Source organism: Peromyscus eremicus, chromosome 6 (assembly GCF_949786415.1).
Source record: "Peromyscus eremicus chromosome 6, PerEre_H2_v1, whole genome shotgun sequence".
Lineage (NCBI taxonomy): Eukaryota > Metazoa > Chordata > Mammalia > Rodentia > Cricetidae > Peromyscus > Peromyscus eremicus.
In genome coordinates, this window is record NC_081421.1 from 47,556,623 (window position 1) to 47,583,406 (window position 26,784).

The 26,784-nt window shown below is 35.3% G+C and overlaps 1 long non-coding RNA gene across 1 annotated transcript in view; it reads right to left on the reverse strand.

The window, feature by feature from the left end:
- Positions 1 to 15,812: 15,812 nt before the first annotated feature.
- The window catches only part of LOC131912444 (uncharacterized), a 35,104-nt gene continuing 24,132 nt past the window's right edge, over positions 15,813 to 26,784 (reverse strand). The window contains exon 3 of the long non-coding RNA XR_009379635.1: positions 15,813 to 15,917. This is a non-coding gene — a long non-coding RNA (uncharacterized LOC131912444). The remainder of the gene's footprint in view (positions 15,918 to 26,784) is intronic.

The following is a 26,784-nucleotide window of genomic DNA, read 5'->3' on the forward strand; positions in this document are numbered from 1 at the left end:
CATGCCATCTGGTGCATCCAATAACAAAGTCCATCAGCATGATAATAGGACTGTCACCATTAAATCAATGTTTTCAGAAGAAATTAGAAATAAAATACAGTTTGAGTACAGCAAGCCAGATGTTCTTTCATGAGTTCATGAAATTAGGAACCATATAAACCTGTAGAGTAATTAAATGTATCATTGAAACTTATAGAACTTAAGATAAGCTTTGATTTAAGAGAATGTTCCCAAACATTTGAGTCTGTACGTTTCTTCTTCTGTCTACAAGATGAACTTAGTTTAGCTCTACTGAATAGTAATAGCTTAATAGTGAGTCAGACTAGCAACATGGTTTATAAATATTTTATATGAAAGCTATGCATAGACATTGTAGAATAATCATCTTTTTTTTTTCGAAACAGGGTTTCTTTGTGTAGCTTTGTGCCTTTCCTGGAACTCACTCTGTAGCCCAGGCTGGTCTTGAACTCACAGAGATCCACTTGCCTCTGCCTCCTGAGTGCTGGGACTAAAGGCATGCATCACCACCACCCCTCTACAAGAATAATCTAAAACAGATGTTTGCATTTAAAATATAACATATTAAAAATAATTATATTTCAGAACAAAATAAATATATTCAAAGAAAAATAGTGTCAAGTTGAATTTAGTTGCTGTCAATATGTAAAAACATGAATAATGAGAGAAACTTCATTCAAACTGGTCTTCAAAGGAGCTTCATAATAAGTTTTATATTTTAATGGTATTTATAATACTATGTAATATCAAAGAATAAGGAAAAATGTAATTTCAAACATTTAAAATTTACATATCTTTTCAAAATATATTCTATGTAAGAAAATTTATTTTGAAACATCACTTGTAACCACAAGGTTGACTTTAATTAAGTCCTAATCATATATTGGAGGCAAAATTTAATGATTTCAACACAGAGATTTTACAGTTAATTTACTTGCCTAATATATGTATTTGCACATATTTAGAAATTTGCATTAATAATATAAATAAACTTTTACTTTTAGATTAATACAGTGGTGGTATAGGTATTAAAACAAAAAATGTTTAAGTTGTTTCATAAATTTAAAAACATGAAAATCATGTGTTTCTCAATTTTTCATGTTGATTGATAATAAATTTAACTGCTGTGACCAAATGTTTATACAAAATATTTATCTATGAATTAATAGGCTAAATAGCATTCTATATTTATATAAAATTATGTGATAATAGTTAGACACAAAGGCTATAAATCTATTTATTTATTTATTTATTCATTCATTTATTCATTTATTTATTTGTTTGTTTTTTTGGAGCTGAGGACCGAACCCAGGGCCTCCCGCTTGCTAGGCAAGTGCTCTACCACTGAGCTAAATCCCCAACCCTAAGGCTATAAATTTAATACTGTTTTCTCAAACTTCATCCACTGAGAGAAACCCTATATGAAGAGATTTAACATTCCTGTGGATGTAGAAACATTTACATGGGAATGGATTAAGATATCAGTGCATTCCTATTGGTAGTTTGCAATTTCCACAAGTATCAAAAGTTGTAAACTGTTTGGCTTTCATTTTCGTCAACTTTTATGTTTACAACTGTTAGTTTAAAATGTAGCTTGTGTTTTTATAAAATGCTATGATTAAAATATTTTAAAATACTAACTCTAAACTTTATGGGCTCTAAAATAAAACCTCAAAACAGCAATTTCAGCTGCAAGCACTTCCAGGGATAATTTTGATGAAAGTTGGCGGAAAATTAAAAGGCAAACACCGGCAGTTTTCCAGACCTACTGTCTATTATGCCACCCCAAAGACAATACTGGAAGATAAGTAATGTTTATCTTTCATAGCTAATTACTGAACTGCCTCTATAGACTATCACTTTAAATCTGAGCAATATTTGAACTTTAAAAAAATGTGTGTGTGTGTGTGTGTGTGTGTGTGTGTGTGTAACATATGCAAGTATATACATATGTCTGTACCTGTGAACTATATTTCAGTTGTCTTTGTCTGTACCTTGGTCCCTTGCTTCAGAGTCAGTCTTTTCTTGGTGCTCACTGCTAGACTGACAGGCCTGGGCACTCCACTCTCTGTTCCCTCCATCTCAGTTTTCCATTCCCGGCATTAGTGGTACAGACACAGGCCACCATCCCAGATTTTTTACATAAAGACTGGGGATTTGAATCGTGGTCCTGGTGTCTGCACATAGGTATCATATCTGTTGAGCCATATTTTCACTCTATAAAAATTTCTTTTATCAGGTCGAAGTTATGATCATTTATCTTTTGTACTTTTCTTTTCGAAGTGTCTGGATGAGGAAAATTTTAGTTTTGATCGTAACAATGTTTTTAAAACAAAACCAACCAGCCATAGCTTATTTACTTTTTACTTTTGATTTTTTTCTCATCCTGTTAACTCTGTTTTTGTTTGTAATGAAATTATAACACTGCAAACAGTAGCTGCAAAATATGTCTCCTATTGTTTTAATACCTAAATAATGCTAAAATCCCTTTCCTTGTATTAGGAGAAAGTTTTGGTATAACAAATGAATAGAAGATACATGTCTCATATATCAATGACATTTTCACTTACAGGCTCCATTAAGTATGCAAAATTGATAGGTAACTAAAACCATCAAAATACTTGAGTTCTTTCTATGTCTATTTCTGTGTATCCTCCTTGTACTATCCAGATTTCAGCTATTACAATGCAATGCATGATATATTGGATGTGTGCAAATAACAGGTTAATTTTGGTTCAGAATCCTTTTCTTTTCAGATTTAGTGGTCTCTGTTACATTAAATATCTCATGAATATAGCACTACATGATAAAAGTATGTGGTTGATCTCACCAGTAGTTTACTAAGAAACAAAATGAAAAAGTTTAGACAATCAATTCTTTATAATCTCACTCAGAGGATGTAACCCCATTAACCTAAGGAACAACAATCGTTATCCCCTTCTAAAACTCCACACCACTTCACCAGAGCCATTCCCTTACAAAAGTACACCCCAGTGCCCTTGTGCATGGCAATATTATAACTCACGAGGTGAGGTTATGTGCTTACAATCAATCGTTTTGCAGAAAACTTATCAAATCAATAACATTCCACCCTGATATGCTCTTCACAATGCTCCTGTAAACTTAGGATGGGAAATGCACCAATTTCATTAAAGGTAACCTAACACTTTAATTGTTCAATTATTGCTCAGAATTTCAAGTTCAAATTTGCCAAAGAGATTTAAGACAAATAAAAACAAGATGAACTAACAATGTAATCAATACTTCTAATTCCAAAACATAGGGATAAAAAATTTGGAAAATGAGATAGACCTAAGCTATGAACAAAACCTAGCAAAGATTACTGCCTGACTTTCATATCCAGAATCTAGGACGCAGTTTGGTTTGGTAAGGTCCCCAGTGCCACACCATTATATCTCCTATGGCTTTTGTGTAGACCACACAGTTGCTTTCTCGGGCAATTTCCCTTGCTTCCTGAAACTTCCCTTGATAGACAGTACATCCTGTTACCACCTTGCATAGGTCCTGATTATAATTTTATAGTTTATTGTCCTGCTGAGAAATATTTTGAGATCTCTGACCACATAACACATCATTTGTACTCACAGACTTTTCATTGAAATCTGAGTTGAGGCCTCTATGAATTGATAAGCCTGGAAAATATGCATACCTGAAAAATCATCACAAGTGTCATACCACAAGCATAATTTAAAGTCTGGACTTGTAATTATTCCAGCTTTTCTCTCAAGACTGCTGTGGTTCTCTGATGCTTTATAGTTATACATAAGCGTTAGACTTCTTCATTTTTTTTAATGACTTCCACTAATATATTGAGGATCATTGAACAAAAATGTATATCACTTTTGTGTAATATGGACTTTAAAAAAATGTTTCCTTCTATTCCATGAATGCCACATATCTTTCCATTTTTCTGTCTTACTTATTTATTATGTGTTGCATGATTTTTTTTTAATTTTTATTTTGCAATACAATTCAGTTCTACATATCAGCCACAGATTCCCTTGTTCTCCCCCCTCCCTCCCCTCACCTTCCCCCCAGCCCGCCCCCCATTCCAATCTCCTCCAGGGCAAAGCCTTCCCCACAGACTGAGATCAACCTAGTGGACTCAGTCCAGGTAGGTCCAGTCCCCTCCTCCCAGGCCGAGCCAAGGGACCCTGCATAGGCCACAGGTTTCAAACAGCCGACTCATGCAGTGAGCACAGGACCCGGTCCCACTGCCTGGATGCCTCCCAAACAGATCAGGCCAATCAACTGTCTCACCCACTCAGAGGGCCTGATCCAGTTGGTGACCCCTCAGCCATTGGTTCATATTTCATGTGTTTCCGTTTGTTTGGCTATTTGTCTCTGCTTTATCCGACCTTGGTCTCAACAATTCTCGCTCATATAAACCCTCCTCATTCTCGTTAATTGGACTCCCAGAGATCCACCTGGGGCCTAGTCATGGATCTCTGCATCCAGATCCCTCAGTAGTTGGATGAGGTTTCTAGCACGACAATTAGGGTGTTTGGCCATCCCATCACCAGAGTAGGTCAGTTCGGACTGTCTCTCGACCATTGCCAGCAGTCTGTTGTGGGGGTATCTTTGTGGATTTCTGTGGGCCTCTCTAGCACTTTGTTTCTTCCTATTCTCATGTGGTCTTCATTTACCATGGTCTCCTATTCCTTGTTCTCCCTCTCTGTTGTTGATCCAGCTGGGATCTCCCACTCACCCAAGCTCTCTTTCCCTCGACCCTCGCCCTTCACTACCCCCACTCATGTCCAGGCTGTTCATGTAGATCTCATTCCATTTCTCTGTCATTGGGCGATCCCTGTGTCTTTCTTGGGGTCCTGTTTTCCAGGTAGCCTGCCTGGTGATGTTAGTAGCAGTCCAGTCATCCTTGTTCCACATCTAGTATCCTGTTATGAGTGAGTACATACCATGTTTGTCTTTCTGAGTCTGGGATATCTCACTCAGGATGATTTTTTCTAGATCCATCCATTTGTCTGCAAACCTCATGATGATTTTTTTAATGAAATCTTTCACTTCCTTGTTTTTTTAAATATATTTCTACAGATTTTACAGTTAGTAGTTGCTAAGTACAGAATTTCTTACTTTGCTTTTCAACTAATTGGCCATTAATATATAAAGCTCTAGTATTTTGAATGCTGATTTTCTATTTTTTGGTTTTATTAAACTTATTCATCAGTTCTAAGAGATTATAGTGAAGACTTATGATATACTATATGGAAAAATGTCATTTTAAACCAGAATACAATTGGTTAGTCTTTACAAATAGTGATAAGAGATTTAGAATAACCTAGGAGAGCTAGTTCTAGGTGTGGTCATTGGAATCAAAATGGCCCCCATAGGCCCAAAGAGAGTAGCTATATTAGGAAATGTGGCCTTGTTAGAGTAGATGTGGCCTTGTTGGAGAAAGTGTGTCACTGGAGTAGGCTTTAAGGTTTCAGATGCTCAAGCCAGTACAGTGTCTGCCAATATAGATATAGAACACTCAGCTACCTCTCCAAAGATGTGTGTGCATGCATGTGTCCATGCTTCTCACCATGACAATAACCAACTAAACCTCTGAACTTCTAAGCCTTCCCTAATTAAATGGTTTCCTTTATAAAAGTTGCCATTCTCATGGTGTCTTTCACAGCCATGTCATAGAAACCTTACCTAAGGTACTAGGTCTGTGTATGTACTGATATTTTTAGATAGGACTTAGTGAGGCCAATGTGGGTGGCATCAGAAAGACTAGGCTCCTAGATTGAATAATAGAAAAGAATTGAGCTGACTGCTAGCATTCAAATTTGATTTCTTCCATAAAATAGTAAAAACTGTGATAAAGCACCTTGTTGTGATCTTACAACTTACCTTTCATAATGGACTACACCCTCAAACAACAATCCAAATAAACTCTTTACTCCCTTAAGTTTGATTAAGTATTTTATCTAAATAAGACAAAATAACTAGTAACAGAACACTGTTTTTGAGAAATTGTACTTTTGTTGTGCATGTCTAACCATGTTGACTATAGACCCTTAAAACTGGATTAAGGGATGAATGTGGAAGATATGGGCCTCTTGCATAGAGAAGTCCTAGTGTGCAGTAATAAAAATGAATGGCCACTATGTGAGTGAATGAGTAGAAGACCAGAAAGTTGATTGAAATGTGATAGTGAAGATCTGTCTTAAAAACACTCTATCTGTAACTGATCTAGAGTCAATTCATATATTATTCTGCCCAAGAATCTTCTGCATACTGACTATATCTTGAGAACTCAATTGAGGCTATAATGTGTAACTTATTTGTTTGGCAGAAGAACTTCAAGACAGCATAGCATTCAAGTTATACTATTGCCCACTACTCTTACCCATTTTAGAGTGTGAGAGTTCAGGAAGAAGAGCAGAAAGACAGGGTTGGTAGTTATGCAAGGAAAAGAGCTTATAAATGAAAGCAAAGTTGTTAACAATGAGAGAGAACACAAAGAATGCATAATAATTAGAGAGTAGAGCAATTAACAGAATTAAATAGAGCTCTCCCAAGCCCAATACCCTCCACCCACATTGAAAACTCTTACTTGTGAAAATTTATATTCTTCTGAAAGGAGAGTCTATACTAAAAATAGTGCAAAGGGATTCCTTGCACCAAAACTGCAGCATGGAGTTAGTGACATGGGCATCCTTGAGCTTTCTGTCCAGCTCATTTTTTGGATTGGTGAGCTCTGTGTGCAGTGAGAATATGCCCCAGTAAAAGATGCTACAAGTAACCAAGGAAAGCAACTGACATTTGGCCTGTAAATGAACATACTCATCTGCCTGGAAGGCCCCCCACACACACACACAGAAGGTGGGGAAGGGAAGCAGAGAATGAGAATATTTTTTTCTTTTTGATTTGGTCTGTTTAAAATATAAAATACGTTTTTATTTCATTAACTGAATTTATTATTTCCAAGATTTTGGTACATTTTTAATATTTCTCTTCATTAAATTTCTCATCAACATAGTCATTTTGCATTTCATTGAAGTGCTTTTGCATTCTTTTGCATTTCAATGTGCTTCCTCGGGGTCATTATTTTAAATTCCTTTTCAAGTATACTGTAATTACTTTTAATACAAGGTCCAATCCTGGAGAATAATTGAGGTCATGTAAAGATGTCATGGATCCTTCATTTGTATGTTCTTGATGTTCTGCAATGATGTCTACATATTTGCAGTTATGCAATGTTTCTTCCAAACTAATGGCATAGATTTTATAGTCATTTTTTGCTGTGAGTATTTATACAGGTCACAGGAACTTTCTTGTATAGGTATATTGGCTTTGTTTTTTAATAGGTATGTTGTCTTTTCTTATTGTTGTGCATGAAAATATCCTCATATTCAATGAGATTTTTTCATCTCTAACCAACATTATCAGACTCTGAATGAATCCATGGTCTGACTGGAGATATTTGTGAATTAGTGATTTCCCTTTTTAATGAATAAAATCCACAAGGGAGATGTGACATAGAGCAAATTGTAGTGAATGCTGATGCTTGTAGGTGTAGGCATCATATGAAAAGCATAGGTATCAGAGAAATTTTTTCAGGAATTGAAGAAATGAGTACCACTATGTGTGACACTGTAGATATCAAGTGTTGTTGGAACTGCTGACTGTTCAGAGGTTTGTCTTGAGGTGTGGCTGTAGTTGAAATGAATCTATCCAGACATGGCTCACAGAGAAATTTGTCCTCAGGTTTAACAGAGGGAAGTCATGGTGGCTGTGTAATGCTCACTATAACACATTGAAATAAGCCAAAGAGAAGAGTTTCCTTGGTTGCCACAGTGGTAGTGTATTAGTGGCTGCAAGAACCATGGTTTATGGCTAAGGGACATGAAAAACCTGTGTCCTGTTTTCTCATAGAGACAATTTTCAATGACAATGAAAACTATGGTAACTGACACACTGATTGCATAGGGCACATAATGATGCCTCTTTGGGCTTTGTATGGGTAACAGCAGAGATTTTTTGCCAGTTTTATAAGTGTCAGGTGTGGGGTTGGTAGACACATTATTAAGTTCATGGAGGTGATAGGATAAGTTATCCTTGCCATAAATGTAATTCGTCTCCTATGCTAGGACATCTGTTTCTTGTGGTACATGAAATATTTTAGTTCATACTTGAAAGGCTGGGTGTACACATAATTTTAAGTTTATAAATTGCTGTCTGACTGTATTGGGCCATTGTGGGGCTCCATAGATGGGGGCTTAATAGAACCTGAGGCAAGACGAGATGTAACAATTACTCCAGTCTCAAGATGGCACTAAGATATAACAGCTTAAGTTCTGTGCATTGGGGGAGGCTGTGATGTGTGTTTCCTCTCTGAAGCAGAGTACATACATAATTCAATCATCTCCCCAAATTGAATTGAGAGACTCTGAAAATGGCAGAAGTACCTCCTAGTTGCAACTGTGACTTTACTCTGGTGGTGGAGGCTGGTGAGGATGTTACAGATAGAAGTTTTCTCCTCTTAGGTATCAGTGTCTAAGTTAGAAATGTTGCATTAATCTATGCTATGTAACCTAATTTCTCTTTGTGTATAGCCTCTCTACCACCTTCTTGCTGAGTCCCAGTCTACTTTGTAGGTCACTCTGCCTCAGACTCTCATTTATTGGTTACCATTGCTCCTTTTTGTACAGGAAGCAAATGTTATTCCTGTCCATTTATCCAAGCTGGATGCCTTTTCTGTGTTACTTTTAGGTTTCTTCACCATGTAGTTAACATTAGAAAGGGACTACAGATTCTAAAGCAGCATTTTTATTACTGAGATTCCAAAGATAACAGTATCATTGAATATTTTGTTCTGTGAACAGAACACATTACTAATAAAGAAAATTTCGTTAAAAAACTCATAAAAATATGTTTTGGGTTTTTTTTTGGTTTTTCGAGACAGGGTTTCTCTGTGTAGCTTTGCGCCTTTCCTGGAACTCCCTTGGTAGCCCAGGCTGGCCTCGAACTCACAGAGATCCGCCTGACTCTGCCTCCCGAGTGCTGGGATTAAAGGCGTGCGCCACCACCGCCCGGCTAAAATATGTTGTTTTTGAAAGGAGCAGAATGAAAAAAAAATCTGTAAGTCCACTGGCTCTCAACCAGTGGGTCATGACCTCTTTGGGGGTTGAATGACCTTTTCACATGGGGTCACCTAAGACCTTCAGAAAACACAAATATTTACCTTATATTTCATAAAAGTAACTAAATTAGTTATGAAATAGTAACAAAAATATTTGTGTGGTCGGGGTCAACACTACATGAGGAACTGTGTTAAAGAGCTGCAGCACTAGGAAGGTTGGGAACCACTGTGTAAATCCATTGAAACCCCTGTGTGTGTGTGTGCAGGGTGGTGGTGTACATAAACATGTACATGCAAGCCTCCTACTGGCTGTTTCTCTAGAGTATCTAATAGAGCAGTTAAGTATCCAGTAATATAAACATATTGAACAATGCTGTGAACACATAAGAAGGTAATTCATTTGACCATTGCTGCTATGTGGTATTAGATAAAGTAATTAACTTTTAAACTAGACCTTACAAGGACATACTACTTAAGTTTTCTTGAAGGGACTATAGGAAATATTTTCTGAATTATAGAAGTGAAAACTATGTACACAGCTACTTGACAGTGTTTGGAATATATTGAGAGCTCAATACTTGTCACTCTTAAACTTTAAAACATTCAGAAAAAATAAATCTCGTTTGGATAATGTGTCCATAAATGTCTTCACTACAGCCATTTTTAGAAATGTTCTGGCTCAATTATCACAGAAAAAAAATACTCAAGGTGAGCACAAAGAGAATTTTTTAAGAGCTAGTTGACATTTGAATTACTGAAAAATATTTCTGTAGAAATCATATATTTGACCTATTTTCTTAATATAACAAACCATTTGGTCTGATAATAAATAATACATGCAATGCTGACATGTAAGAAACTGGCACACTCTATACCAGAACTACCCAGTGACACAATTGGCCAGAAATATTGATTCAATTATAAGCAAATAAAACAGGTATTAGTTTTTTATTGACCTAATACATCTCCTCTGTCGTTGACATTTGAGATACAAACCATTCATTTGCTCTTACTTTCTGAGCATATATCCTTCTAATATATCTTGTGATAGCTCTAAAATATGCAAAACAGTTTATCAAAATAATGTGGAAGTAGGGAATACAAGGAAGCATCACATGAACAAAGGGTTTATATACAAAGCACACTTAAAGGAAGATATACTTTGTCAACATCAGTTTTAAAATTTTAAAATATATGATCTTATAGAAAATACCTACAGAGAAATACCTGATCTTTAAGATGCAAAATTATGAAAAATGAAGTTTTTATGGTTAACAGGGTTTTCCTTATAAATTACACTTTACTTTCCCCCTGTCATATTATTTCTGTTTCCTCAATCTTAGCTTTTATTTTGGAAGCTTTTCTATTTTATTGTTGGGCAAAGGCCCAAAGACCACTCAACAAGATCAGAGTCCAAATTTGAGAGTCTTTACTAAGCTGGCGACTGCCTGGAAAAAAAACAGATATCACAGAGCAGGTCCAAATCTTTCTGCAAGGAGCTTCTAATGCTAAAGGAATCTCATTTTCTTCTTTATTAAGAAATTTTCTACTCACTCTACATACCACCCACAGATCCCACCTCCTCCCTTCTTCCACCCCCCAGCCCTCTCTTCCAAGCCACCCCACATTCCCACCTCTCCCAAATCAAGGTCTCCCATCGGGAGTCAGCAGAGCCCTACACAATGAGCCTAGGCAGTTCCAAGCCCCTTCCCAGTGCACCAAGGCTGCACAAAGCTTCACACCACAGGCATCAGATTCCCAAAAGCCTGCCCCTGCACCAGGGATGGATCCCGATCCCCCTGCCTGGGTGCCCCCCAAACAGTTCGAGCCAAACAACTCTTTTCCCTATCCAGAGGGCCTAGTCCAGTCCCATCGGGGCTCCACAGCCACTAGTCTACACTATAACATTCTTGTTGGCAGCTGAAGGGGCAAGTAGAGCAAGCAAGCAGTTTAACAGAAGTAAATAATGCAGTTAGCATTGTTCCTGCTTGACTTCAAGTTCCAGGAACAGTATTTGGTAGTTTTCACAGAGATTTTCCTTCTGTTTGGGGGTGTGTAAGCACAGGCATGGAGATCAGCTCTGGGTCAGACCTTAGACAGCTGCCACAGGAACAATATGAAGGAATATTGGCTTGATCACACTTTGATGGCGATTCTCAATATTAGGCTGTAGAAACATAATTATTAGAGAACAGTACCCACAAATAATTTTCACTTCACTTAAAGAAAGTTTGATCTCAGGGACATATTTTAAATTAACTTGTAGCAAAAAAAATGTTGAAATCACAAAAGGATATGTCAATTTTTCTCTTAATTGAACAGAAATTTGAATAAACTTTTATGATGTAGTTATTATTAAATTGTATGTAAAATTAAATGAATTTAATTTTACTTCATAACATGTCTTCCATTAATTGACAACTATGATAGTAAAACATGAGCTTCCACTTGAAATATAAAATGTATCCTGTGGTTAAAGATTAAATGATAGGACATTATAGTTGTTAAGTATCTACACAATTATGACTGTAATTTATTACAAAATTGTAATGACTCAATTTTCACACTTAAATTAGGGATGTTTATGATAAGTGTCTATAGTATAGAGTGTTCTATGAGAGATCCTTCACCAAATGACTTCTCTATAAATGCTTTTTTACATATAAACTGGTACTATTTGATTAGAACATTGTCAGGAAGTGAAGACTTGAATATCATGAAAAGAAAAACAGAGGAGAGCACTAAAGAAGAAGTATATACTCTAGTCAGCATTGTTATTACATTGCTACTATCATTATATTTTCATGATTGTTTTAGAGCCTGAACTCAGGAACCTCCTTCCTTATCTTCTAAATCTATGGATTAGGGCCGTGAGCTGGCATGTGAATTTTCTTCACACTTCATTTCAGAACTGGTAATGCTCATGCTCAAGTCTGTAAGGAATTGTACTCTTCATCCCTGCAATAAATTGTTCTGTACTTCTATACACCACTGGGAGAACTAGTCTTTGATATTTATGTATGGATGCACCTTCATTTACTTGAGCATGAGCTTTACCAGTTCTTAGATGAAATGTTAAGAAAACTAATATGTTATCTCAAGCAATGACACTTCTGCTTTCCACTACGCTTTATTCCACAGGACAGGTACTTCACTCTGGGACTGATGTAAAAAAGCACAGCCTGGATCAGAGCCACTGGTGCAATGGGAACAACCTACACTGGATTTTAAGGAGTCATTTGTCGCACAGAATAATTCATCAAAAGTTAGATGCAGCTGGTTAGCATGAGACTTTGATGCCTGTCCTATGAGATGGTTTTATCATTTTGCACTGTTTTAGCTTTGGAGAAGAATTTCCCATTTCAGACACCATAGATTACTATCAGAACTTGCAATGCACCATCGGGTAATCACATTATCAAGGTTTCTTCTTTTCCCATTAAGTATGGAACATGAACTCCTTCAGTTATGCTGGTCCAGACTTCCTGATTGACATCACTATGGTTTATTATACTTTTCTGCCTCCCATTCAACAACTAGTTCTTCTTGAATGCATATCCCACAACACATCTTCTAGTCAGGTCAAATGATCTGGGAGTAGCTGAGGATACTGTTCCAATTAAAGCTGTTCCAATTACTTTGAAAATTTTGACATATAAAACTTTTCCTCCAGTATTCATTTTCTATGATTGATTGAAACTATTTAGTCATAATTTCCATTACCCTGTTTATTGCTATTCCAGACTAATTATATTAAAGTGGTAAAGCATCAAAGTGTACCCAGTATTTGCCAAAATATTAATCAGAAGAGAACATGCATATAATCAACACCTATCTTTTTTATAGTAATAATAAAATTATAAATATTGATTGGGTATTATTTTCAAATGTAGTTTAAAACTTTATTTTTACTGAAATAAACTTGTCATATACAGAAAGGATTTCTCATATCTATACAAGCTTGGACATAGCCTCCAGTAACACCATAGAAAGGCAGACAGAATTTTCGAGAGTTGGATTAAGCAGTAATGATTTGCTCGTTTGTCTTCCAGGAAGAACATGATACTTTTACACCCAACCTCACAGCAGCCATGAATTGCTCCACAAATGTATCTGTTGGCAGTCCACATGTTTTGGGAGAGACAGAGTTTCTTCACTGATGTAGCCTTTAACAAGATGACTATGCTCTTATCAATAACTCTTCATCCATGATCCTGATTCTAGTAAACAAATAAACAAATAAGCAAACAAATAAACCACTTCAAAATATCGTAGGAATAAAAGTGTGTAACACAAATCTTAAATGGTCTTATTAATAAAATCAAACCTTAAACCAGGTATTGGGGTGAATGTTGAAAGATCAGAGAAGCAGAACAAGCCACAGCTTCCACATCTCGCCAGTTCCTCAGCTGATCCTGTTTCCTCAGACTGGATGCCTCTGAGTCCTCATCCAAAGAATCTCTGCTGAACTGCTGCTCAAAAGCCTAAAAGCTTAACCAGGCTCCAGTTCCTGGTCCTCATGCCTTGTATACCTTTCTGCTTCTTGCCATCACATCCTGGGATTAAAGACCTGTGTCACCTTGCCTTGCTGTTTACAGTGTGGCCACTAAAATTTAGTATAAAATTTTCATTTCACTTAATTCTCACTCTTCCACTACATCTATAAGTATTTAACCACAAGTTAATTAAAAATTAAACTCTGGTGTAAGTAAATATGCTTGTAATTTAAAACACTACAATAATTAACTCCAACTGTACATGATCCCTCATAGGCTTCTATGGTTTATTGTTGAGGTCAGAGCAGGGTATAGCAGGGCAGTCTCTGCATAAAGGCTGTGAGTGGGAAAGAGACCTTAGAAGCTATTGTGTGAATGTGTGAAAGTGGAGCCTAGAATCCAGAAGAGACCCTCAGCTATTTAGGGTACCAGAGTCAAGGGATATCTTCAAAGGGGAGCTGTGGCAGGGACTCAAACCAGCCCCAGGAAAAAAAAGAAGTAGATTGCAGGTAGCAAAGTCTGAAGAGTGGTGCATCAAAGCCCTCTGATACCAGCCATGGAGATACAGGGCTTGGGATTTCCCCTGAATGATTTCAATTTCGTTTTGCTTAAGTATTTAAGTATTTACTCACTATGCCCACACATCTCCTTTTGGAGTTCTAATGTATATTCTGTGCCGTTGTATGTTGGAAGTATGTAATTTGACTTTCGATTTCACATGGGGTAACAATTAAGAGATTACCTTGAGTCTCAGAAGGGACTTGGCCTTTAAATGGTGGTAAGACTGTGAAAGACTATGGAGACATTTGAAAATGGACTAAACGCATCTTCCATTATGGTATGGCTGTGAGCATAGTGTGTGTGCAGGAGGGGTGATTTAAAGGAGAATGGCACTCATAGACTCATAGGTTTGAGTATTTATTGGCCAGTTGATGGAACTATTTGAGAAGAAATAGAAGATAAGGCCTTTGGGGGGGTTGTCACTGGGGGGTAGGCTTTGAGATTTCAAAAGACTTGAACAAGTAGGTACAGTATATTTTAACTAAATTTTAAGTTTATACTATTTTTGTCTCTGAGACTACAATACAATTACAAAGATTTTTCTTCCTCTTCTTCCCTCCAAACTCTCACTTATACCTGTTCTTGCTCTTTTTCAAATGCATAGTCTTTTTCTGTTTTCAAGAATTATTATAGCATGTGTGTATGTCTACGTATATATGTATATTTATATTCACACACATTCTAAAATGTAACCTATTCAGCTTGTTTAATGTTACTTGTAAGTTTTATGTATGTTTTCAGTGCTAGCCATTTGGTACTGGACAATCAATTGGTGTGCTCTTCCCTGGAAAATCCTATAAGGAAGAAAATTATAAGCAATGTCTATTCCCTAAAACAAATTAAAATTTGCTATTAAATCCTAACAGGGGAGAACAATATAGATTCCACATATTAAGCCTGTTCGTACTTTTTATTGTCACTCCTTTCACTGGAGATAGAGTAGAAAGGAAATGACCTAGTTATTGTCTGCATAACTCAACTTGCTTTACATACATTGAAGTATCATATATAGGGTAAGATTGCAAGCTTAATTGTTAGAGACAAACCTAAAAGCATCTCTAACAATTACTTGCTATGAGACCTTGGGTGAGTTGGCTAATTTTTATAAACCATGGAGTTCCCATATGCTACCTAACCTTTCTTAGTATTTTATTTTATTTCATAATTAAAGCCTAATGATGCCTGAATCATACTTTCCAAGAACACATATTCTGTTACTTCTGCTTCATATATTCAATTGGGCACAATAAATTTTGGGGACTTATTAACTTATTTTCCCACTATAAAGCCATTCCCTAAATCCTGGTCTCACTACATTTATTGTTAAGCTGGTAACTTGCATTCCATGCACAGGCAATGTGGTGCGTTGATACAACATCCAAATAAGATACTAACGGTGAGTTACAATAGGCTGAAAATTGACTGGCTGGCTGGAAGAAAGAATTAATGCATAAACAATATGTTCTTTCTATCCACCCCACTTTCATTCTCTGATTACATATATTAATGCTTATCAGGACACTTAAGTAAGAATCAAAAAGTTTCAATTTTGATCATTTTCCCAGTGATTTAATGAGTGGATATTTTTAATGCTGATCGTATTTAGAAACACAGGGTTCAGCTTGCCTTTATGTACCCCACAGTTCAGAAGGAAGTCTCCAATGTTTGTTCCAGCAGTAAATAACTTCTTCCCACTTGCTTGGATATTATTGGAGTTCACTGGGGAATTTCTGTAACAAGTCACAATATGTTACTCTTCTCTATATTATTCCCTGGAGCATACAAGCAATATATTCCATTATATGAGAGAATAGAGGAAGATTATTTGAGAGTATAATTTACTGAATCATTTGTTTTAAATGAAATTCATGAGATTGGTCAAACTTCTTTTTGAGAAATATGAGAAAAATCTCTGTCCTTCATTTTTGAGAAGTCAACTTGTACTTGCTGGAGTTATTTCTTGTTCCTCTTCTTTGCAAGAATCCCTTGACAATCCCATTAGCATAATTGCGTGTATCCTGCAAGCCTCCAGGAGAAATTAAATATACTGGAATTTTAACTGTGTATGAGTTCTCATTAAAAACAAGTAATTTAGCAAAAAATCCAATTGAGTCAACAAAATTATGTGTCACACAGTAGATTCACAATATCAGAAATGTATGTTCTGTGGTAATAAATTTCTTTATTCCTCATACACAAAGGAAGTGAGTTTGAGACGAGAAAATAAATTTTAGAAGCAAAGGGTCACACAAAATTAACTTCTATTACAACTGAGAATTCCAAATAATGTTTTTTGAGCAATCCAATAAGATTAGATATAGCTCATATATATTAGGTGAGAAAGAAAACATATATTGCTAACATATATAGGAATGAATTTTACCTTTTCACAGATATTTTGAACCTTACTCTACTTCTAGATATTTGCATGGGAGAATTATAATTTTTTTAAAAAAATACCAACAACAGTGTATTGTAAAGAAAAATACTACCAAACTAAGACAATCTGAGTTATGATACACAATTGAATTTTCTGCCTCAGTTAATTCAACTTAATTCATTGAATTTTCTTTTAAAAATCAGCAGTATTTAAATATGAATTTTTACAATTTATGAGCAAGGCAGGGCAGTGGTCAAGATTATGTCCTCATCACAATCTTGACCACTGCCCCGCCTTGCTCATATAATCCATTTCCTCTCCTTAACTGGACTTCTGGAGTTCAGCCTGGTGTATGGTTGTGGATCTCTTCATCTGCTTCCATCAGTTATTGGATGAAGGCCCTCTGATGACAGTTATGGTATTCACCAATCTGATTACAGGGTAGGCCATTGTAGGTACCCTCTCCACTGTTGATAGTAGTCTAATCTGGGGTTGTCTTTATGAATTCCTGGGAATTTCCCTAGCACCAGGTTTCCCCACAAGGTCTCCCTCTATCAAGATATCTCTTTCATGAGCACAGTAAAATCTTCATATACTTATTAAATTTAAAGAACATTAATGTCTTGGGGTAAAGATAATTTTTGATGAAAAAATTAGTAAGAGAAACAAACCTTTCATATAAAAAATTGTACTTTATGATAAACAGTATAGATGGTGACCTTAGGGCAAGATCCCACTGGTTAAGCTTCCAACATGTGAGAAAGAATTGAAAGAAAGTTTAAGCAACAAAGGACACCAAAAGCCAAGGGAAACTTGTGAAAATATAATACAAGCAAGAGCCCAAGTTCTAGATCCAGTAAGGAACAGAACTTGGCAGCTTAACCCACTTGATTCTGACCTTAAAGTGAAGAAAACACAAAAGAGGTTGTGGAGTCTCTCTCCACAGATAAGGACAACACTGAGTTCAGATGTGTGTCAGGGGTTCCCAGGCATGGAGGTCCAGAGAGGCCATTGCATGTACCTATGAAGGCAAATCTTGGATTGAGTTGGAGACCTCAAGTTGTTGGAGATGTCTAAGAAGACTGAAGATAACTTTCAAAGAGTGCTTCTATCACGGTGTAGCACTAGCCCATGAGGGAGAAGTACTTGTCATCAACAAAACTAAAAGTAGTTGGAGATCGGTAGAGCATTTTGATAATAGAGGTAGAGATGTAGAATTTGGAGTTTGTCTTGTTTGCTTTCAGCCTTGCTTTGGTCCAGTATTTCTTCGTTATTCTCCCTTTCCTTGCTTTGAGAATGGCAAATATATATTCTGTGCTATTGTATGTTGGATTGTGTGATGTGCTCTCTGATTTTAATTTTACAGATAATGCACAATTAAGAGAGTGCCTTGAATCTCAGATGAGACTTTAGACTTTTAAGTAGTATTTAGATTGTGAAATACCATGAGGATTTTTCACCCTCAACTGAATGCATTTTTGCATTATGACAGAACTACAAACCTATGCGGATAAGGGAATGGAATGTGGTGGATTGAATGAGAATAGCCTCTATATTAGTCAGGGATTTCTAGGTGAATAAAACTTACAGAAAGAATCTATATGTATATAGAAGGGGGATTTATTAGCCTGATTTATAGAGGCTGTGGTCCAGCTAACCCAACTATGGCTGTCTTCCAATGGAAGGACTAAGAATACAGTAACTGTTCAGTCCATGAAGCTGAATGTCTCAGCTGTTCCTCTGTGTATGCTATAAACCTGAAGAATTAAATTATAATGTCTTTGAAGGAATGGACTTGATGATGAGAGTGAGAATAAGCAGAAAACAAATTACCTTCTTTCTGTAATTTTTGTAGGGTGCCAGTAGAAGGTGCAGCCTATATTGAAGGTGAATCTCCCTAACTCGTAAAGTCTAGATTAAAGGTATATCTTCCTACCTCAACAATCTAGGTTTCTACTTCAAGTTATTTAATTAAGAAAAAAATTCTTAACATGTGCCGAGCCATTTGGGATTTAGTTAATCCTAGATGCAGTCACAACAAAAAACAAAAATAGCCATCACAAGTCCATCTCTTATCAATTTGACACACAATCATATCTCTTATGTTGTCTTAATTTCCAAATGAAAACAATATTAAGTCATAATCATGCCTAACATTATATAACTATCCTATATACAGATACATTATATATTTAACTTGATCATAATTATGCCTAACATGATATAAATATCCCTTAAACAACATCAAAAACTTTACATATTTAGAATAGGTGACAAGGTCTCTTAAGTGACATTCTATTGTCATCTCAAGTATAAATTTGATGACAACTGATATCTCTTAATTGATTTTATATGACTTGATAAAAAATAAAGGAAAGAAACACAAATATCTGTACAAATACATTCTTAACAAAATAATGCTGGAACACTCATGTCAATTATAATCCTATCTTCTGCAACTGGTCACATGGCCTTAGCTGTTATTTTTATCTACCTTCCTCTACTACTAATTCTGTATTTCCTGCACCCTCAGCCACACCTTAGTAGGTCTTGACTCTTTTTCTGGAGGTGTATCTTCATTCTTCAGGGTCTGTATCCTGTCATCCTGTCTGGATTTTATTTATTTATTTATTTATTTATTTATTTATTTATTTATTTATTTATTTAGTAATTTCCCAATGACTTTAATCACAAGGCCTGGTAGCATATAAATGATCTCCTACACTCCAGACATAGTCTCTCTTACCTCCATTGTGAAGGAGCAATCCAATCTCTTCTTGGTAATCTGGATCAAATGCCCCTCCTAATACAGTTTTTTTTTTCTTAGACTTGGCTTAAGGGCATTAGAACTCCAAAGTGGCTAAAGGTCAAGTATAAAATTCTAGTTCAGTGGTTCTAGACTTACCAGCAGTATCAATTGCTTGTAGTTCTTTATCTAAAGGCTGGGCCTGTGAGGGTTTCAGTGGCATGTCAATTGATTTTGTCTATTTTTAGGTCTTGTTTAGGTGATACTCTGGGTGCAGATTCTCTGTCATATGTGGAAGCACAACCTTTCAGCAAATGTCCTGATACTATAGCTCTTACAGTCTTTCTAACCTTCTAGAGATGCCTTCTAAACCTTAGGTCTAGTATTGTATGGTAAATGTATCAGTTGCGGGTGTGTATTTCTACAGTGATATTGTATTTGTGTGTGTGTGTGTGACAAGGTGTCTTATGATAAAAACATATGGGTAACTGGAATACATGCACTTCTCTATATTATATATTCTCTGTATATTACACCCATAGTCCACAACACTGTCTGTATGAGCTTGTATGTTGGACATCTGATGGAGCATAGGGAACTTATCATGGGCTCTATCCCTGAAGAATATTGACTTCCTCCTTATCCAGCAGGCAGCAGTTGCTAATAGTTCCTCAAGTAGGAGTGGCCCTTTGTTATCCCCCCACCATACATAATGAGATTTGTTCTTCTTAGTACTATCACAGCTACTCAAAGTTCATTCATGAAATGACCCAACCAGACACTTTATTTCTGATTTTCTAAATAATATATATGCAGTAAGACTCCAGTTATTTTTTCCTAGATGATTTTTTTCCATTTTCATCAATATAGAAGAAAAAAGCAAAATATTTCTCTCAAATGTAAATGACCCATAATGGAGACCTCTGTATAAAAGAAAATTTAGTAGAAATATTGCAAAATTATATTCAAGTTTATCATGTGACAGAATAGCTTTCAGAGATGAAGGCTTCAGGAAACAGGAAGGAGTGTATTCGTGGACAGTCATGCAGAACAGATGAAAAGGACTGTATTTTAACAGTCACAAACTAGAAGTAACACACTAAGGCCTGTTGTTTTTCCTTAGTATTCTGTGATGGAAATCTTCCCTCTGTTAGAGGGTATAACACCTGTCACATAAAGGTCTAGAAGATCAAGGGTCAAAAATGACCTTTCTTGGTTTTGTTTTATGCCTTGGTTCAGGAAAGATGACTCAAGGGAAAGTTAAAATATTGTACCTGCTTTTAATGTTTCTCAAATCATCTCTTTGTTGTAATGTGTTCTATGGCCTATCAGCAACTTAATTATGTTCTTTCTAAATGTTATTTTCTTTAAGGTTATTAAATTTAAATTTAATTTACTTTCTCACTTTTGTAAAATGTAACTTCCACAATGTCAGGAAAAACCCCTAAAGTATTTCTTTATTAGACTTTGAATACTACGAAAATTATCATTAGAGAATAACTATTTATTTTGTCTAACTGTTTTAGAGGGCTTAGTTCATGCACATCTGGCCTCACATGCTTAGGCAGAACATCAGAGTGAAGAAGATGTGTGTGAAAAACGCTGTTGTTCACCATATCACAGAGGAAAGCAAAAAGAGGATTTGTAACAGGAAGGGCTGGCCAAGTTTTACACACAAACACAAGTACTTAGCCTCCCAATAGTCTTCATTTTTCACGATTCCTTTGGCTTGTAACAAAAACACCCAAAGTTTTAATTTACCAGCCTCTCAGCCATTTTTAATCAAATTTACAGTTAATAATAGTCACCAAGTTACTTCAAATAATTTTCTGTTCCCAAATGTTTTCCTTTCTTTATAGGCTCTAAAGGAATGGACTGCTATAAGCATTCAAAGATACCTGGACTATATTCACTCACTTCTATGAACTGAGAAATTTTAGATAACATAATTAAATTCAATTCATCTTTCTTCACTTCTATTGTGATACTTAGTTGACTGACTGACTTCCTATATTTAAAAAATGTATTAATTGAATGTGGAGATGCCTCCAGTGGGTACAGAGCTGGAAGTACAAGCATCTGGATCAGAATTTAGACCCTGAGAATGGGTAGGAAGGCAAACACAGTAGTGTGAATCTATAATTCCACCACACATCCCCCCATCTTCTGCCATAGTTCAGTGATTTTCATTCATTTGAGGTTATTTTTTAATTGGGAAGAAGTTTTAGACACTATATACTTCGATCATGTTTTCCTATCCGTCATTTCTTCCTATATCCCCCCAAATTGGTACCCACAACTTTTTTCTCTTTTTATAAAAAAGAAACAAAAACAAAGAAATGAAAGCAATACAATACAAAACCAAGAAAAATGTACAACCCATGTCACAAAAGTAGAAATAAAAATAAACAAACAAAAGGGAAATAAGACAAAAATGCAAATATAAAGCAAAATGAGACCAAAAGTCTTCGCACCCCACCCCACCCCCAAAAAATCCCCAATGAATTCATTTGTTTAGGCCAACTACTCCTGGGAAAGGGGTCTACCTTGAATTGGGGTTAATATATCCAGTGAAACTTCATTGGAAAAATTTATTTTTCTATTGCTAGCAGATATTTATTGCAGATAGCATCTTAGTTAAGAATGGAGTACTGAGTTTACTTCCCTTCTTCATTGCTGAGACCCTGTCTCTCCTGAACTCATGTGTATTGCCACAATCTCTGTGAGTTTGTATGTACATCTTAAATGTATATGTGTTGTTAATAGTTATATGTGCATTCGCATATATATGTATATATATACCTAAATAAAACAAGCTCAGTCATTATAATGTTACTCAGATGCATGTATTCTAATGCTTATCTGTTTAACATGGCTTGGAGTGGGCTTGCTTTCTAGGTTTTCCCTCCTTCCAGAGGTTCTCTTGTAGTTCTCTTGTCCAAGTTGACTGATTGTCTCATGCAACTGGAATGTTATCTCCTCCCATGACAGAGATTCTCTCCTCTTGACTAGAAGCTTTCCCTTAAGAGACCTTTACTGCTGCTCTATTAACATCATTAACCATGTCTTAGGGTTTCTATTGCTGGGAAGGGACACCATGGCCATGACAGCTCTTATGAAGGAAAACATTAAATCAGGGCTGGCGTACAGTTTCAGGGTATTAGGCCATTATCTTCATGACAAGAAGCATGGTGGCACTCAAGCAGACATGGCACTGGAGAAGAAGCTGGGAGTTCTGCACCTAGAATGGCAGGCAGCAGGAAAAGAGAGTGACATTGGGCTTGACTTGAGTATTTGAAACCTCAAAGTCCACCCATAGTGACAAAATTCCTTCAGCAAGACCGTACTTCCAATAATGACACTCCCTACAAGTCTATGGGGAACATTTTCATTCTAACCACCATAAACCATCCCTTAAAAGAGGTAACTCTGAAATAATTTAAGAACCAGACGAGGGACCAGAGCCTCCAAAACTTCTGTCATCTTTAGGATCTGGAAAGGAGGAGGCTCCCAGGAGGCCCAAAGATATTTATAGTATCTAGCCAAAAGAGAAGCTGTGTACTTCATTTTTATTGGGGTGGGGGTCTTTTTCTTGCCCTAAATTGCCTTAGCCAATTTCTGCCCCCTCTTCTCCTCATGCCCTCTCCTTTTTAACTGCAGTTCTGTAATTAGAGATAGGTTTAATTTGTTATATTCCAGCTGCATGTAGGCAGGCTTGAGGTATGTCCATTGGGATTCTCCTTCTATTAGTCTTTTTAAATTATCCAAAAAGCACATGTGTTTTTATATGTATAATATCCCAGTGCATGAAGAAAGTTAAGTCCTTGACTTATACTTCATAGAGATGTGAGGGAGTAGTAAATGCAAGAGGTATTAACATTACAGTTTCTGGATGGAAACAAGGAGAAGTCAGAAGAGATTAGCATATAGTATTATTTATGGAGATACTATTATTTAATTACTTATCAATGTAATCCAAATTAAATGAAAATAAAATATGAGAGAAAAATATTCTAAACCAGCATGTTTTCAATGTGCTGATTATAAAGTTATTGGTCCCTTTAATATATACTTTTTAGGATGTGTCTTCCTAGTGTAACAGGTAGAAATGTATAATGCAAAAAATCTAGACAGATGATTTTATATGAATGGAAGTTTTGTTGGAGGTAGGGTGTGGGTTATGATTTGAGCAGAATATTTCATTTATGTTGCTCAAGATTTTTGTTAACACATAGATTTCATTCACAGTAATATTTCAGTTATCACTTCTAGAAGATGCCTGGTTAATTTGAAGATTATTATTCTCTAGCAGAGTACCCAGTGTTGGCATACTATAAATTCTGTCTCTGTTGACATTTTCTCTTATGACACAGACTTCCAGGTAAGTAAGGCTCCATGACAGAAGCAACATTCATTTCACTAGTGACATTTTAGCATGGTGGCAGATGCTCAATGATTCATAAACAGTGTATTATTATGTCAATAGTTGTTTTTATTTGATGTTAAACTCACCAGTGACATTTTCCTCAAACATAAGATTTCAGAGCTATAATTGAAATATATTTTCCCATCGAAATCTGTAGTTGTGAACACTTGAAAAGCAATACAAAATAATATTTTTAAAGCTTTTTTCTGTCTTTTGTGTTTATTTGTGTATTTGCCAGCACTTAAATGCCCAATGTAACTTTATCTGCAAAAAAAAAAATCAAAAATAACCTAGACAGCAATATTTTGTTACTACTTATCCTAAACAAAACAAAGTGACCTTAAATAAATCAATCACATCCCCCAAGATATTTTCATATAGAGGTACAGAAGCAAGGTTCTTTGTAGCAAATAATATTGCCAGAAGCTTTTGGTTAATACCTGTTAAATACTTAATGAGTCTTAAAAGCCCAAGTCTACAGCTTTGGTTTATTCTTAAGTCACCAAAGTTTTCTTGGACCTTGAGCACATTCTTAATGACTTCAGAACTGATTTTTTTTTGTCCTATTTTTAAGACCTCAGATCCTAGCTTTGGAAAAAATATCAAAATATGATATCACAATTAAGAGTATAAGAAATATATATTATGAATATTTATTTTAATATTACTAATCAATTCATGTGTAGATGATATATATTTTGGTGCTGGTTTTAAATAAATAATGCACACTTCCCAAAATGCATGAGCTAATGAGAAAAACTGAAGAAAAGTAAAATCACTGAAAGTAGTGTTTTACTGTTTTCAAAGAACATTACATATTGTAACTTTTTAATAAGAATTATGAGTAATTATATTACATTTCTACTTATTTCAGTATTAAAATTAAATATCTATGATTGGAACTAATGTATTATTTTCTAGATTAACGACATCCAATTATTTGATATTATTTTAATTTTATGTCATTGTTATTTGCTGCAAAGGAAAGCTACTATCCATTTTCAATATGCTTTCAGAGATATAATATTAGATTGCAGGTAAAATTAAATGCAGGAGTTCTAAATGTAACACAAAAGTCATTTAGCATGCAATTAAGATTGAATACCTTTCATGAAACCTCTTTCAAAAGATTTATGATATTTCTTCAATCATTAATTAAAGCAAAACATCATATACATATATATGAGTAAATTCTTCAAGAAAATTTAATTGCACATAATTTAAACTTAGCTAATTTGTATGCATAATATTTTATTATTACACTGAATGTATGTTCAGCCATTGCTGTAATCAGTAAATATACATTAAAATCTAAACTTAATATCAATCTAAGACTATATGCCATTTGTTTCAAGTTCACAGAAATTTGATCAACACTATGTTAAACAATATTTGTATTGATCCTGAAAGTGATTTCACTTTTTATGCTGACAAAAACACTACTGAAATAAAACATACTTAAATCTGATTAGTAGGCCAAATTATGTCCATTAAGTATATAAATAAAAAGATTGTATGCATTCTACCTTTTTTAAATGAATTCGAAAAGAGGCAGAAACACACATTTAAATCTTAAGAGAGTGTAATAATAGTCCCAGCTAGATGGCTAATTGGTGAGAAGCATTTCCTAGTAAGACTGATGAGTTGAGTTCTAAACCCAGAATTCATTTGGTATAAGAAAACTGAATCCCCAAAGTTATCTTCTGACCTCCACATGTGTGCCCTGTTATACAATGGCCGTGTATATACATTCCTATATAATCAAATAAATAAATTAAATGAAGAAATTAAAAGAAAGACATATAGTAACAAGAAGAAATGCAATGCTTATATTATTTATATAATACAGAATCATTTTATGATTAATAACATTTCTATTTTTAGGAGAAATTGATAATCTTATTTTTGAGCTACCTAGCAGAGTTATAGCTATTAACACTCTTGCATATTGTTATGCGATTTATGAAATTAATCTTTAATGCACTTAGAAAACAAGAAAAACCATTATAAAACCTGCTCATAATTCTTAAGAATTCTTAACCTTCCAGGGACTATTAGTCATAAATTATTTTTCTGTTACTGTGACACAATGCCCAAGAAAAGGAACATGGTGAAATGAAACATTCATTTTGTTCCCATTTTCAGTGGTTTCTATCCATTACCAACTTCCTCATAATTTTGGGCTTGTGGTGAGGCTTAGTATCATGTTGACGAGCATGGTATCAAGTTTCTCATCTCACAACTACCTTAAAGTAAAACAGAGAAAAAACAGTGATGGGACCATAGGAAACCCTTAAATGTAGGCCCTCAAAGATGCAAGTTTCTCCCAATAAGCTCTACTTCCTCATTCTTTCACCATTACCCTTCTCTAGAGAAAAACCCTTTGTTATATGAGCCATTGAGAGACATTTATCACACAAAGTTTAACATAATCATCCTGAATTACAGAATTCTTGAACAGTACTGAAATAAAACATTTCAAAATGAAGTTACAAGAACAGGATTGTCTTGCAATTATTGTTTGTGATATTTTAAGTGGCCCCAAATATGTCTAATGTTGAAATAATGCTTCCCTTTATATTGTATCAATTTAAATCGTTAACAACTTAAAACAAATTCCTTTCAGACTCACAGCAGGGTCACTATAATTTTGGAATACAAAATTAAAGACCACATTGCAGACTGCAAGATTGTTCTATGGGTAAAGACTTTTGCCACTAAGCCTGATGACCTGAGTTAATCTTCTGGACACATATAATGAAGGAGAAAATTCACTCACAAACTAGTGTCTCTCTCTCTTTCTCTCTCTCTCTCTCTCTCTCTCTCTCTCTCTCTCTCTCTCTCTCTCTCTCTCTCTCTCTCTCTCTTACACACACACACACACACACACACACACACACACACACACACACACACCAGATAGATAGAGAATAAGTAAATGTAATATAAAAGTAAAAGTAAATGTAAAAAATGAACTACATTTTACTCCTTCATAGCTGGTTCTTTTTAACTGAATGTAGTGTCTTAGGCATCCATCATCATTAA